Source organism: Penaeus monodon, unplaced genomic scaffold (assembly GCF_015228065.2).
Source record: "Penaeus monodon isolate SGIC_2016 unplaced genomic scaffold, NSTDA_Pmon_1 PmonScaffold_3718, whole genome shotgun sequence".
Classification (NCBI taxonomy): domain Eukaryota; kingdom Metazoa; phylum Arthropoda; class Malacostraca; order Decapoda; family Penaeidae; genus Penaeus; species Penaeus monodon.
The window spans coordinates 7501-20000 of NW_023658470.1; positions in this window are offsets into that span (position 1 = coordinate 7501).

The following is a 12500-nucleotide window of genomic DNA, read 5'->3' on the forward strand; positions in this document are numbered from 1 at the left end:
TATATATATATATATATATATATATATATTATATATACACACACACACACACACACCACACCACACACACACACAACACGCACACACACACACACACACACACACACACACACACACACACACATATATATATTGATATATATATATATATTGTATATATATATATATATATATATATATATTATATATATATATTTTATATATATTATTTTATATATATATATATGCATTCGTATTTAATATTCATAATATAATAAAATTACAATTCCCCCACAGAAGTATAGATTTCTCCGGGGATATATACAAGATATATAAGCATATATATTGTAATTGAAATAAATAGTGAAAGAGAAGAAACTGTATCAGCAGTTATTTCTCCAAGTAATTCCAGCTTTATTAATCTACCTAACCTAAAATATAAACATAACTAAATCTAACCTTTCCTGAGGAAACCCAATTTTACTAATAAATATCATCTAACCGAACCCAACCTAACTTGACCTAACCTAACCTAAACAAATCTAATAAACATGGTATAACATAGCCTAAACTAAACTAATAAACAAAAATCCTAACCTAACCTAATGTAATAAACATAACCTAGCCGAAACTAATTAACCTAACCCACCTAACCCATCTTAGCCTAACCTACCCAACCTAAGCGAAATTTAACCTACCCTAAACCAACTTAATCTAAATGTAATCTTTATACACTTAATTTGCTAATTAGCATACATATCCATTTTGCTTCATTGGAACGTACTATTGACACAACAAAGCAAATGGATTTCAGATTAAAATCACTCTAGGGTTATGCCTTGTTGAAAGCAATAACTTCTGCAATAACTTTTACTTATACTTATACATACTTTTTTTTGCAGATAAGTTTCGAATACTTCTAAGTATTCGAACTTATCTGCAAAGAAAAGTGTATAAGCTAAATAATATACACGGTCCAATGATTTTCATTCAATCAAAAATTCGCTGTTCCCTGTCATTCCAGTATTCCAGTATTTACGTTAATTCTTGCAAACCCACTGACAACATCTACCTTCTGACTACCATCCTCACACTGGCACAGAGGATTCTTGCACAGGGTAGAAGAATTATTATAAACTGGGTTCCCAGCCACATAAGGATCAGAGGCAATGAGCTTGCTGACAGATTAGCCGAAATCGGCAGGGGTATGCCCCCAATCCCATGATAATACATCTGAGCCGAAAATTACTTAGGAGGAAGTGTACGGTGACGGCCAACTCCTTCCTCCTGCAGCTTCACAGAGAGGAAACGAGATATTCCCCCTCGGCCAGCTGGTACTCAGATGCCACAGGCTATGAACCACTGGCACTCTCTGAAAAAAAAACAGAGGTATCGAAGTCATTCTGCACAGAATGCGCCTATGTTACCACTGTGCATGGCAGATCATACAAACCATAGAACGTGAAGAGAGGTGTTTGCATGCATTGCGGCGAGCCGAACGCCACACTTGTACATTACTTAGAGAATTGCGTGCACACGCAATTCCTAAGACAAAGCCTGCAGAACACAGCCGTCGTGCTGGTAAAGAGATTATGCGAGATGCTTACACCACGGCTACAGGAGCGCCTGCTGGCAACCCACCGCCAAGGTAAGCACCGAGTATCAGACCAACAAATGAGACAGCCATAAAAAGCTGACACAGGCCGGGCCATAAGTGAAAGGCCCGGGCGAAGCCAGAACTTCGCAAATCTCAAGCAGCAGCAGCACCACGGCTCAGCCTCCGGGATAGTACATTGGTAACGTGTCGGCCTCTCATCCGAGGGGTCGGCAGTTCGCGCCCCGCCCAGGCGCGAGAAGTTGTAATTGTCGCCTGGAGGTTACTGCTGTGGCTGGGCACTACAGTGGGTAAGGACTAGGTTCAGCCGAGTCAGCACCAGCTGACACACGTGAGGCGAGTCGGCATTTTTCGACACAGGCCGGGCTCCACTCATGGCATAGCCCCGGCGAGCTAAGCTTCGCATATCAGACTTATCCTTATCCTTACCGGGCCATAAGTGAAAGGCTCGAGCGAAGCCAGAACTTCGCAAATCTCTCAAGCAAGCTACATTTAAAACAAACGAAACCCAAAGGGGGGTAGGGAGGGTGAAAGGCAGGAAAGAAGATTAAGAAAGTTCACAGTGGTTAAGATGTTGCTGCCGAGCTCAAAAAACTGGCTCCTGTTCTTCGCCCCCAATCTAGCGCAAAGAAATCGCGGCCAAGGCCGCTTCTCCTTCCCTGGAGAAAGACATTGTTCTTGTCTATCCCGTCGGGCAGCCAAAGACGAAGTTTGTCGAGTTTGTTTACAAACCCCCGCGCGCCACACGAGGTTCAGAGGGAGCACAGAAGCTCTCTTGTGAAGTTTGATGACGTAAAAACTCGTCCCAGCCTATAGTGTAGATCCACGGAGAGCTTTATTCTGGATGACTTGCAGTTTTCTTCTGTTTGTGTGTGCTGCGAGTGTAAGTGTGAGTGGGGCGTATGTGAGAAGAGGGTGTATAAACTGGCTTTTGGAAACCAAGGTGCACAGGTTTTCGTTGCCGCAGGGGGGCCCCCGCACAAATCTTAAAATCGATTAAAAAGCGGGATTGTAAAAGGTCTTGAGTAGGGGCAAAATGTGGCTTTTTTTTTTTTACTGGTTATGGTAATGGAAAAATTCTAAACATTGTAATCGAAGGGGTTACACCGAGCCCACCGGTGCAAAGAGCGTGTATAATTTGAAAAGGTGGTTTGCAAGGGAGGCGTGTTATTTGACAGAGGTGCTTTGTAGGTCTGTCGACAAAGAGTTTAGTTTAGATTGATTGGATCATAAGGAGGGTTTTGTTGTTCTAGGGTTTAAAAAACGAGACCTTGTGGTTTTTGTGTCCGCATTTAGTTTTGGGATAAAGGCCAATTTTGTTGCTCCCACCTCGAGGGGGGGGGGTGGGGGGGGGGGGTGGGTGGGGTGTGGGGACGGTGCCCAAAGCTCGGGTCGTTGTGAATTCGTCGGGACACACCCCCCACCAAGGCGAATCGCGAAATTCCATGTGCTTAAGCTAAGGTGGGTTTTTTGAAAGTCGGTTCGGCTGTAAAAGGGGAAAGCGTCAATGGAATCGGGATATGTGGGGGTCGAGGGGAGGGGGTCGTTGTGTATAAATTAATGTATTAGTGTTGGGGCCTGATTTTATGCTGCCTTGAGGTACAAACCTGCGTGCATTTTGAATGGTGGTCTGAAAAAATTTTGGGGGCCTTTAAAATTTTAGCTTCTTTAATTTTACGAGGTTCCATCCAAGAAACCTGGCAAAAGGCAGTTCTTGGGTGCACAAGGGAAAAACTTAACAAATTTTTTCGTTGCCCCCACAGTTTATACTTTTTCAGGCCAGGCATGCCAAGGGACCGGGGGTGTCGGAAAGGGGCTTCCCGCTCCCCACCCCAGCGTCCTTTGGTACGAAGGGAAACCGTTGGTTTAGGTCTCCGGTTCTTGTGTTGTTAAGGGGACAGTAGTTAGTTCCCAAATATTGTTCAGTGGCGTTTTCATTTGTTTCGGAAAACCGGTTGATGAGGGCGGAAAAAGCCGAAATTGTTTTTTGGAAGAGGGGGAGTAGGTTCATGGTTGTCGAGATACCGCCTTAGTCGGGATGTTAAATTTTGCTCAAAAAATTTTGCCTTAATGGTTCTCTAGTAAAAACCAATTGGGCGGTTAAATTTCTTGGGGGGGGTTTTTTCAGTTAGGGTTCTTTGTTTGGGCCTTAGGGATTTAAGGGTGGGCCCACTTAAAGCAGTTTTTGAATGGAAAAGGTGGAGGGGATTAGTAGGGGCCAGAGGGCAAAGGGAAGGGTTATTAGTTGTGCGGTCATAAGCTTCCGGTAACACACGTGTTCAAGGGGTAGGATGACAGGAAGTGGCGTCACGTCCGATCTTGAGAGGGGAGGGCCCCGGGGAGGCCTTTTCGAGGGAAAAAACCCTCCCCCCATTATATTTTTTCATAACCTCCGCCAGAGGCGGAGATTGGGGGGGGCCCCCCCACGGGAGTGTCGGCATGGTCGTCCCGATTATTCCAGGTGGATAATCTTTGTCTCTGGTTCTGTTTCTTATTCCTTGTGGGGTTCTGGGGCCTCCCAGCGTGGGGTTGGGATGGATTGAAAAAGTGATCCAATTAAAAAAAGGTGGAGGGTGGGTTTTCATGGAGGATTAGGGAAAACAGTTTTGCCCAATGGTCATTGAAAAAAATTTGAAAAACCTTCACACGGGATCTGAAATTTGATGTTGTCCTTGAGGAGGTGACGTTGAAGGGGGGGGGAAGTTTAACTACCTTTTTAAAAAATTGTTCTAATTTGGATTTTGCCAAAATCCCCGTGGGAAGTAGGGCGGGGAAAAACATCTTCATAGATTCTGTTTGTTTAAATTAAATGTTGCCAAAATGGGAATTTTGTGGTCCATTGTCAAAAAACTATTATTTGATGTGGATTCTGGAGGCTAGTGAGGTTCCCCACCCCGTACTCAGGATGTAAGTGATTTTTAAAAATTTTGAGGAAAAAACGATTTCCTGTAGCAGGTCCCAGTGGGGGGAGGGGGGGGTGGGGACAACCTTTGGGGTGTCTCTCGCCTTGGATGGAATGATTTGCGGATTTTCTTATTAGCCCGCTCTTCGCCGGTTATGGGCGCGCGCGCATTTTGGCTGCTGATAATCCAAGCGAAAAAACAAAGGGTGATGATGCCAATGCCTAATCTATTTCCGGAGAAATTGTTTCTCTTTCCAAGGGGTTGAGGGTTAAAATTGTTTTTGGACTGGCAGGGTTAAGAATTTTAAGTCATTTCCCCACAGGGTCTGCCTTTTTTGGTTTCGTGGAAAAGGATGTTGTTTTCTTTTTTGTTTAAGTATTAGGGTGGTCATTGAAAAGTTTTATGATGACGGGGTATGTGGTTCAGAAAAAAACCCGGAAAGTTGCGGGCCCAGGGTTTGTAAGGTTGTTTTTTGCGTGGTAGGGGGGGAGTGGCCCCGGGCTCTGTTCCTCCGGAAAAAACGAGATCAGGGGGCGGGCACCTTCCCTTCTCGATTTTGTGGAAATTGGAGGTTGTAGAAAGTCGGGGTGCCCGGATGTAGTGGGGGAAGGTCTTTTCTGTGTTTCCCCGTGAAAAATAGACAAGAAAGCTGTACTGGCCCGTGTGCCGTTGTTTGTATTGTGTGGTTTTAACATGATGTGTGTGTCTTGCGTTAACCACAATTTCCCCCGGGCCAAAGAAGGGAACTGGAGATTATTTATAATTTAAATAATTTATTGAAAATCGTGGAATAGGCAAAAATTTGGGGACTGGGGGATTTCTGATATAGGGGTCAGGTTGCACAATCATTAAGGGGGGCCCTGCTGGGTGGAAGAAGCTTGATAAAGGCCAATTTGAACATTCAGGATGGAATGGAATGGGAGGGGCGGAGAATGATTTTTTCGAAAATGAAGGTGGATTTTACGAGAAAATTTTGGGCAGGACCCTTACAAACCAGGGCCGTTTCGTGGATTGGTTCTTTGACCCGTGTAGCCGAACCAGTGTTTGAAATAGCATAGGAATTAGTGATAAAGAGTGTTTGGGGACTTTAAAAGAAAAAAACGACGTTCAGGGACTTTCCTCGGGTCTTAGGGAAGTCGTGAAAAATTTAACGTTTGTTTTCTTTACGTTATAAAAATTGATCTTGAACATTCACTTTGGAAACAAAAAAAACGGAATCTTCAGCCATGCCACTTCGCGCAGGACGGAGGATGACGGGTGGACCCTATTTTTTCGTGGGCGGTTTGCTGCTCACCCGTACCCGGGAGATTCGGAGGGGGGAACAGAGCTCCAGAACTGGGTCTTTCTTTCGGGGGTTCCGGTGAGGGACTTGCCGGGAGAGGGAGGGGCCCGAAATTCAACGGGGGTGAATCAGCTCGGTTTCTCCTAAAGGGTTCTTCCCCATGGGGAAACGGGGAGGGGACGGAAGCTAACCCGTCCCTAGGGGGGGGGAAACAGGGGCAGCGGCCGGTTAGCCCCCCTCTTTGAAAACCATTCAAGGACTGAGGGGTTCCGAGTGGGGAGTGGGCTTCTACCCCGGGCCTGGGGCTGAGTCCCGGGATGATTGTTTTGTTCATGAGGGGGACGCGAGGAGTGGGAGGGTCCGGGGTTCTTCCGGTGAGCAGGAGGGTCATTTTTTGTCTTTTTTTTTTTTTTTTTTTGGTTGGCATGTTAAAAGTGGTGAAGTGGGTGAGGGGAGGTTTGCGTTTTTGTGAAGTTCGTTTTGTGTTATTTTGTAGTTTTTTCTTGTTTCCAAAGTTTTCATCTTGGTTTTTGCGTTGTGGTTTGTGGTTGGGTTGGAAGTACCGTTGTGCATGAGAGGTAGAGGGGCTGTGTGGAGGTGGTGGGGGTTTCCGCCACCTCTTAGCCTCGGGTTTGTGTTTTGTTTGTTTTGTCGTGGATTTTAACCAGGTTATGTGACAGGTTTCTCGTCTTGCGAAGAATTTCCTCGGGGATCACAAATGCTGGGTGAATTCTGGTATGTGAATTCTTTGGCGTTGTATTTTTGGCAGCTATTTTAAGCTACGTGTTAGTTTATGGTCTGTATTTGGGGTTGTTGGTAGGGTATGACAAAGGGGCCGTTGGTTTTTTGGGGAAAAATTGACGGTGGTAGGGAAGGGCCAGGTGTGTTTCCCCAGGGGGAATCGTGTTGGGGTCGGTTTTTGTGGTGGGGTGTTAGATGTTGTTAAGGGGGTCGGAGTGTTTGAAAGGCGTAGGGGTTGGGTTGTTTTTTTGTTTTTTGGTTTTGGTCTTTGTGTTTCTTAAATAAAATTTCTTTTTGCCCCCCCCCCCCCGTTTGGGGCAAAGAACCCCACTGGGGGGGGGGGACGGTTTGGGGGGGGGACAATTTTTTGCCCACCCCCTCGCCAGTTTTGCCAAACCAATGTTGAATGGGTCTGTGTGGGCATGTAGCAAAAAAGAAAGTGTCCAAAGGTTTCTCCCCCCACCATTCTGGCTTGGCATCTCTGTTTCGTGTGTGGGCCATTTGGTGTGTTTTTGTGGTGGGTAAAATATGTAGCATTTTTTCAGCCCAACTGGTTCAACTGGGAAATAAAAAGCTCTCCAGGTTTCCCAACCCAATTTATAGGGTGGGGGACGGATGTGTTAAAACATCCCCAAACAATTTCCCACGAGTTAGGAGCTTCTGGTGAATTCATCAGGTCGCCAGAAGCAAACGGGACCTTTTACGGATTGCGTTGACTCTGGGGGGTTTGTTAAAAAAACATTCTTACGACAGTGACGTTCGGTTTTTTTGGCCGGAGACTTTCCCTGGGGGGGGATAACGGGAACTGTTCGCCCCACCACGGATCGGTGGGCCAGGGGGATTTGGGGTTTTTCTTTGTTCGAAAAACACAAAAAAAACCTTGGAGTGGGACCTAGGAGGTCCCAGAGCGAGCCCCTTATTTTTAATTCAAGCAAAAAAAACCCGGGGGGGGGGTTACAGTAACTCCCGTGGGGGGACGGGGAAAGCGTAGGCCACAAAAAAACAAATATATTAAAATAATAAAAAGGGGGAAAAATATTAATTTTTAATAAAAAAAAAAAAATATAACAAAAAGATTTTAAAAAAACCACAAATCAAAATGAAATTTAAAAACAATTAGCACCAAAGTAATTTTTAAGGAAAATTACCCAATTATTTCAAAAAAAAAAAAAAACAAAAAAAAAAAAAAAAAAAAAAAAACGTTAAAAAACCGTTTCTGTTGGGATTCATTAATAAAAATAATAAAAATAAAGTGGGGGACTTTCTCTCCAACCGTAAAAAAGAAAGGGGAGAATTAAAAAAGGATGAATAAAGTAAAAATAGACCATTGGGGGAAAAAAATTAAAAACTGAATTTAAAAATTCAAGAGGGATAAAAAAAAAGAGATATTCGCCAGCCAAAGGGGTGGGGGGGGGGCGGGGGGGGATGTGGGGGATTATTTTCCCCGTTATCCGCACCCAACCATGTTGAAGGGGGCATCGTAAAAAAGAATATGGATAAACCGGAAAGGATCAAATAAAAAGTTTTTGTATTATAAAAAAAAGTACAAAAAAAAAGGGGTGTAAAAATAACGTAAAAATAAAATATTATGTAAAACTTAAAGGCCCAGCATAAAAAAAAAAACACAGATAAAAAATTAATGGGAAAAAAAATGAGGCTGGCAGAAGGTGGGAAGTGGTCCGTCCCCCCCCCTTTTGTGCTTCGACATTTTCGCCCTATGGATTTACCGGGCCCAGGATTTACTTGGGTTAGGATAAGGGGGTAAGGGATGGGGAGCAGGAACGAGGATAAGGGGTGTATGTAAAGTGAGGTTTAGGGCAAATGGAGGAAAAAAGGAAATGGGAAAAGGGGGAAATTAGCCCCGCAGAAGTTAGGAAGCAAGAAAAAAAAAAAAGGAACAAGAAGATGGGTGGAATAAGAGGGGTACGAGGGAAATGCGGGGGGATACGGGGTAGGCTAGGATGGGATAGAGACAGGATAGTATGGGATAACATAAAGGTGAACAAGCAGGAAAACGAGTAAAGAGGGAGAAACTACATGGAAGTAAGAAAAGGGAAAAAGCGAGGGAAGGAAGAGGTGCTAGGTACAGAGGGATGAAGTATCGGGGCAAAAGGGGGGGGGGGGGGGAAATAGGTGTTGTCGGGGGGGGGGAGTTGAAAAACCTCAAAACACTACCATAATAATGATTAATAAAATAATAATAATAATATATTAATAATAAAAAAATAATATAATAACAAAGTAAAAAACATTTTTTTATCCCTATTTATTAATTAAAAATAAAATATATATTATATATATATATACATATATAATAATATTTATATATATTATATATATATAATATATATATATATATATATATAACCAATATATGTATATGCAATTATATATATATAAAATTATATATTATATATAATATATATATATATATATTAAATATTATAATTATATATATATATATATATTATATTTATAATATTATATATATTATATATATATAAAATTGCGAATATTTTTTTTTTTTGTATATTTAACATATTTTTGTTCATTATAATAATATATGTTTTAAAATTTATATACATATATACTACCATACACTAATATATATATTATATATATAATTATATAATATATTAATATATTTGATATATATATATATATTATATATATATATATATATTTCCATAAAATTTTTTAAAAAATATTTTTAATATATATATTATATTTTTAAAAAAAAAATTTTAAAGTGACTTTGATATATAATTTACTATATATTAAATTATTATACTAATATATTTAAAAAAATGCCTTTGTATATTATAATATTAATTATATAATTATATTTATAAATTATATATTTATATTAATATTCATAATTAAATTTATAATATATATATTAATATATATATATATATTATATATCATCATCATCTCATCAACAAGGGCTAACCCGAGGGGGGCGCTGCCGCATCCCCCTTCGTTTCCCAGCCACGAGGACCCCTCGGGGCGGTCTCCAGCAGGCCACGGCCCATCTCTATTCCTCACGACGGGTCCGTCACTGCCCAGCCAATCTCCTGGGACGTCCCACGGGTCTCCCCCCCGGTTGCTCGCAGGAGACAATGTGAGCAGGGTCCCCATAGGGCAGCTAGGTGGCCATATACCGGGTTTGGCGACCCCGATATGCAGAAACGGGTTCCCATGGGGGTCCAGGGTGAAAACCGCGGTTGGGACACGGGGTCCTGCCAACTGTACCCCATGACCCGGGTGAAGGGACTTGTTAAAAAAGGCTCGGGGCGAGACTCCAAGGCACGGGATACGCCCCGGGTTTCGTTTCCCATAGAGCAAAACGGGAAGTACAAGCCTTTGAAGACACGAGTTTGGGTCCTTCTGCAGGGGGACCGACATCCCCAAAACACTCTTGTTGTCGAGTTCATGGCTCCTGTTGCCAACCAATCCGTCACCTTCCGGGTCTGACAACCAGAGTTTGGGATACGCTCCCAAGGTATGTAAAATTTTCTGTGACTTCAACGTCCTCGCCGCAACATGGATCGACTGAGGGTTTTTCCCCTAACAGGCCCCCCAAAGTCCTAATCTTGTTTTGGGCCCGGAGACCTCTAGCCTGGGGGCTTCCCCTTTTGCAAATGCTCAAGACCCCGCCAAAATTGCCCCAAAGGGCTCAGATGGGAGGGCAACATCGTGGGAAAGTAAAGGTCCAGCTTAATATTGCCTAGTGTTGCTCCGCACTGACTTTGGCTATACCTCCCCTTTATCCAGCCCTAAAAGTGTTAAAATGGGGGTGAAAGGGACACAGCCTTGCCCCCCCCCTAAATTAACGGGGAAGAAGTTGACATACCCCCACCCATTTTTACATCCTTTCAGTACCATATAGAGCTTGCTATCAGGCCAATAATCTGTGTCGGAATTCCCCCTGGCCTCGGTCTCCCTAGCGTTTCCCGTGCACCGAGTCAAACGCCTTCTTGAGTCGATGTAGCTCAAGAAAACCCACACCAAACTCACGCGGCGTTCCACAATTATTCGAAGCCTAGTATACGTCTTTGTGACTTCCCGGGAGTAAACCCCAAAACTGCTCCGGTCTCGGGTGCCCAGTAGGGGGGTTGCGGACCCGTTTCAAAGAATTGAGCGAAAACCCTTTCCCTGGTATGCTGACTGTATCCACGGTAGTTGCTCCGTCCCATCGACCCCCTTTTCCCCCTTCCAATGGGATGACCCGCCCCCAGGGGTCAGGGGAATGGTACCAGACTCCCAAATGGCACAGACTTAGCGGGCCCGACCTAGGTTCCCCCCACCTTTAGCAGTTCACAGGATATCACATATGCCTGCACTTTCCCACTCTTCACTTAAAATCGCCCCCTAACCTCGTTAGGGTAGGGGTTCCTCGCTGATGGGTGGGTCCGGCACGGCACTGAAATCGCTTCACCCAAGCTAACGTTGGGGGACCCACCGGGTACAACTGTTCAAAATACTCAGCCCAACGTTCAGGGAACCCCAAACATTCTGGATGATCTGCCTTTCCGCTGACGACTGCAGTCACTGTGAGGGGGGCTTAGGGTTCATTTTCTCGGGGCTTGGTAGGAAAGGGCAAAGGCTTACCAAGAAATCCTTTCCCCCCTTTTTTTTTTTGAAACTGTTCCTTGTCCCTTCTGCGTGTCCGGCCTACGCACCAGGGAACGACGCAAGACTTGTTTCCCTTCACCGACCCTTGGACACCCTTCAGTGGCCTCTATGTCTCCAGGAGATGGTTTTCTCCCTTTCCGGGGCGTCCCCAATGACTCCAGAGCTTTTCCCGGTGTTACGCGCTTGAAGGGACCCCCAGAGAACTGGATCCGCAGGTTGCGGGTTTCTGAAAATCGGTCAGAGACTGCCGGGGCGAACCCCGGCCACCCCTCCTCCCTTATTCTGTCCAAGTGAAACACCTTAGGTGGCCACTGGGGGGGAGGGGGATTTTGAAGGGGCCGCGGGTAGCCAAAGCCCTTGTCGTCCCACAAAAATCAGCACCCGGGTAAAACCCTGCATTCTGGGGGATCCTCCTCGGTGCTGACAAAAATGTGGTCGATCTCCTTGGGACTGTACCCGTTCGCTGCCCAAAGTCCCGATGCGATTTGGGAGCGCGGGTCCCAGGAGCCGAGATCCTCATTTTCGGGGCCCTAGCAAAGCCCCGGAGAAGGAGGCTATTCCCTGCTGGGTCAGCTCCCCAGCCATGGGGGCCCACAGACATCTCGTAGCCCCCGGGCACACCGGATACCCATTGAAGTCGCCCGACAAAGCAATGTCCCTCCCGGGGGGAAACTCTCCACAGATGCGATTTTTGGGGTGAACCCTTTTCACATCGGTTTTATGCATCGGTGGAGCGTATCGAAAAAGAGACGAAGCCAAAAACATGCTTCATCTCAAAGCCATGATACGCTCATCAACCGTGTCACCTCGACTACCGCAGGGTGAAGTCGGCTGAAGTGCATATATATAATATATTAAAATATATTATAGATATAAATAATAGATAATAGATATTAATAAATATATATATGCATAGTGCATATACATATATAATATAATATATATATTATATATATATTTATTTATATTATTTATAATGCATATATATAGGTATTTTTATGTATGTATATATAAACATATATGTAGTATACATGTTACTATAATGCCTATATAAAAGATATTAATATAATTTTATATATATGTTAATATACATTGTATATTTCATTTTATAAATATATAATATATTAAAATAATATTATAAATATAATTAAAATATTATATATATATCTATTATTTTATTATATATATTTTGGGGTTGTGTGGTTGTGTCTATCTACAATTTTTCTATCTATCTTCTATCTATCTACTATCTATATTAATATATATAATTTTATATATATATTAAAATATATATATTAAAAATACACACAAACCACACATACACAACATTTAAATATTAATA